We start from the raw sequence: 4,397 nt of genomic DNA, 5'->3' as shown, positions 1-4,397 counted from the left end.
GCTTTTCAGCGCAGAACAAAGTTGGTTCAGGCAATGCAAGCTGAATCTCTGTCCCACTTTAAATTTACACTCTGTGCATGAATAAAAGCTATTTTGCAACACAGAGAAACATATCTGAAGGTGTTAGAAGTGTTTTGCATGATTTTTGAAGTTAGACCCTGAAATGTCAGAAAACAGCGTTTCAGCGCAGAACAAAGTTGGTTCAGGCAATGCAAGCTGAATCTCTGTCCCACTTTAAATTTGCAGTCTGTGCATGAATAAAACCTATTTTGCAACACAGAGAAACATATCTGAAGGTGTTAGAAGTGTTTTGCATGATTTTTGAAGTTAGACCCTGAAATGTCAGAAAACAGCGTTTCAGCGCAGAACAAAGTTGGTTCAGGCAATGCAAGCTGAATCTCTGTCCCACTTTAAATTTACACTCTGTGCATGAATAAAAGCTATTTTGCAACACAGAGAAACATATCTGAAGGTGTTAGAAGTGTTTTGCATGATTTTTGAAGTTAGACCCTGAAATGTCAGAAAACAGCTTTTCAGCGCAGAACAAAGTTGGTTCAGGCAATGCAAGCTGAATCTCGGTCCCTCTTTAACTTTGCAGTCTGTGCATGAATAAAACCTATTTTGCAACACAGAGAAACATATCTGAAGGTGTTAGAAGTGTTTTGCATGATTTTTGAAGTTAGACCCTGAAATGTCAGAAAACAGCTTTTCAGCGCAGAACAAAGTTGGTTCAGGCAATGCAAGCTGAATCTCTGTCCCACTTTAAATTTACACTCTGTGCATGAATAAAACCTATTTTGCAACACAGAGAAACATATCTGAAGGTGTTAGAAGTGTTTTGCATGATTTTTGAAGTTAGACCCTGAAATGTCAGAAAACAGCTTTTCAGCGCAGAACAAAGTTGGTTCAGGCAATGCAAGCTGAATCTCTGTCCCACTTTAACTTTGCAGTCTGTGCATGAATAAAACCTATTTTGCAACACAGAGAAACATATCTGAAGGTGTTAGAAGTGTTTTGCATGATTTTTGAAGTTAGACCCTGAAATGTCAGAAAACAGCGTTTCAGCGCAGAACAAAGTTGGTTCAGGCAATGCAAGCTGAATCTCTGTCCCACTTTAAATTTACACTCTGTGCATGAATAAAAGCTATTTTGCAATACAGAGAAACATATCTGAAGGTGTTAGAAGTGTTTTGCATGATTTTTGAAGTTAGACCCTGAAATGTCAGAAAACAGCTTTTCAGCGCAGAACAAAGTTGGTTCAGGCAATGCAAGCTGAATCTCTGTCCCACTTTAAATTTGCAGTCTGTGCATGAATAAAACCTATTTTGCAACACAGAGAAACATATCTGAAGGTGTTAGAAGTGTTTTGCATGATTTTTGAAGTTAGACCCTGAAATGTCAGAAAACAGCGTTTCAGCGCAGAACAAAGTTGGTTCAGGCAATGCAAGCTGAATCTCTGTCCCACTTTAAATTTACACTCTGTGCATGAATAAAAGCTATTTTGCAACACAGAGAAACATATCTGAAGGTGTTAGAAGTGTTTTGCATGATTTTTGAAGTTAGACCCTGAAATGTCAGAAAACAGCGTTTCAGCGCAGAACAAAGTTGGTTCAGGCAATGCAAGCTGAATCTCTGTCCCACTTTAAATTTGCAGTCTGTGCATGAATAAAAGCTATTTTGCAACACAGAGAAACATATCTGAAGGTGTTAGAAGTGTTTTGCATGATTTTTGAAGTTAGACCCTGAAATGTCAGAAAACAGCGTTTCAGCGCAGAACAAAGTTGGTTCAGGCAATGCAAGCTGAATCTCTGTCCCACTTTAAATTTACACTCTGTGCATGAATAAAAGCTATTTTGCAACACAGAGAAACATATCTGAAGGTGTTAGAAGTGTTTTGCATGATTTTTGAAGTTAGACCCTGAAATGTCAGAAAACAGCGTTTCAGCGCAAAACAAAGTTGGTTCAGGCAATGCAAGCTGAATCTCTGTCCCACTTTAAATTTACACTCTGTGCATGAATAAAAGCTATTTTGCAACACAGAGAAACATATCTGAAGGTGTTAGAAGTGTTTTGCATGATTTTTGAAGTTAGACCCTGAAATGTCATAAAACGGCTTTTCAGCGCAGAACAAAGTTGGTTCAGGCAATGCAAGCTGAATCTCTGTCCCACTTTAAATTTGCAGTCTGTGCATGAATAAAACCTATTTTGCAACACAGAGAAACATATCTGAAGGTGTTAGAAGTGTTTTGCATGATTTTTGAAGTTAGACCCTGAAATGTCAGAAAACAGCGTTTCAGCGCAGAACAAAGTTGGTTCAGGCAATGCAAGCTGAATCTCTGTCCCACTTTAAATTTACACTCTGTGCATGAATAAAACCTATTTTGCAACACAGAGAAACATATCTGAAGGTGTTAGAAGTGTTTTGCATGATTTTTGAAGTTAGACCCTGAAATGTCAGAAAACAGCTTTTCAGCGCAGAACAAAGTTGGTTCAGGCAATGCAAGCTGAATCTCGGTCCCACTTTAACTTTGCAGTCTGTGCATGAATAAAACCTATTTTGCAACACAGAGAAACATATCTGAAGGTGTTAGAAGTGTTTTGCATGATTTTTGAAGTTAGACCCTGAAATGTCAGAAAACAGCTTTTCAGCGCAGAACAAAGTTGGTTCAGGCAATGCAAGCTGAATCTCTGTCCCACTTTAAATTTACACTCTGTGCATGAATAAAAGCTATTTTGCAACACAGAGAAACATATCTGAAGGTGTTAGAAGTGTTTTGCATGATTTTTGAAGTTAGACCCTGAAATGTCAGAAAACAGCTTTTCAGCGCAGAACAAAGTTGGTTCAGGCAATGCAAGCTGAATCTCGGTCCCACTTTAACTTTGCAGTCTGTGCATGAATAAAACCTATTTTGCAACACAGAGAAACATATCTGAAGGTGTTAGAAGTGTTTTGCATGATTTTTGAAGTTAGACCCTGAAATGTCAGAAAACAGCTTTTCAGCGCAGAACAAAGTTGGTTCAGGCAATGCAAGCTGAATCTCTGTCCCACTTTAAATTTACATTCTGTGCATGAATAAAACCTATTTTGCAACACAGAGAAACATATCTGAAGGTGTTAGAAGTGTTTTGCATGATTTTTGAAGTTAGACCCTGAAATGTCAGAAAACAGCGTTTCAGCGCAGAACAAAGTTGCTTCAGGCAATGCAAGCTGAATCTCTGTCCCACTTTAAATTTACACTCTGTGCATGAATAAAAGCTATTTTGCAACACAGAGAAACATATCTGAAGGTGTTAGAAGTGTTTTGCATGATTTTTGAAGTTAGACCCTGAAATGTCAGAAAACAGCGTTTCAGCGCAGAACAAAGTTGGTTCAGGCAATGCAAGCTGAATCTCTGTCCCACTTTAACTTTGCAGTCTGTGCATGAATAAAACCTATTTTGCAACACAGAGAAACATATCTGAAGGTGTTAGAAGTGTTTTGCATGATTTTTGAAGTTAGACCCTGAAATGTCAGAAAACAGCTTTTCAGCGCAGAACAAAGTTGGTTCAGGCAATGCAAGCTGAATCTCTGTCCCACTTTAAATTTACACTCTGTGCCTGAATAAAACCTATTTTGCAACACAGAGAAACATATCTGAAGGTGTTAGAAGTGTTTTGCATGATTTTTGAAGTTAGACCCTGAAATGTCAGAAAACAGCTTTTCAGCGCAGAACAAAGTTGCTTCAGGCAATGCAAGCTGAATCTCTGTCCCACTTTAACTTTGCAGTCTGTGCATGAATAAAACGTATTTTGCAACACAGAGAAACATATCTGAAGGTGTTAGAAGTGTTTTGCATGATTTTTGAAGTTAGACCCTGAAATGTCAGAAAACAGCGTTTCAGCGCAGAACAAAGTTGGTTCAGGCAATGCAAGCTGAATCTCTGTCACACTTTAAATTTACACTCTGTGCATGAATAAAAGCTATTTTGCAACACAGAGAAACATATCTGAAGGTGTTAGAAGTGTTTTGCATGATTTTTGAAGTTAGACCCTGAAATGTCAGAAAACAGCGTTTCAGCGCAGAACAAAGTTGGTTCAGGCAATGCAAGCTGAATCTCTGTCCCACTTTAAATTTGCAGTCTGTGCATGAATAAAACCTATTTTGCAACACAGAGAAACATATCTGAAGGTGTTAGAAGTGCTTTGCATGATTTTTGAAGTTAGACCCTGAAATGTCAGAAAACAGCGTTTCAGCGCAGAACAAAGTTGGTTCAGGCAATGCAAGCTGAATCTCTGTCCCACTTTAAATTTACACTCTGTGCATGAATAAAAGCTATTTTGCAACACAGAGAAACATATCTGAAGGTGTTAGAAGTGTTTTGCATGATTTTTGAAGTTAGACCCTGAAATGTCAGAAA

The sequence above is a fragment of the Garra rufa genome, chromosome 6, assembly GCF_049309525.1.
Source record: "Garra rufa chromosome 6, GarRuf1.0, whole genome shotgun sequence".
NCBI classification, from domain to species: domain Eukaryota; kingdom Metazoa; phylum Chordata; class Actinopteri; order Cypriniformes; family Cyprinidae; genus Garra; species Garra rufa.
This window is presented reverse-complemented; position numbering follows the sequence as displayed.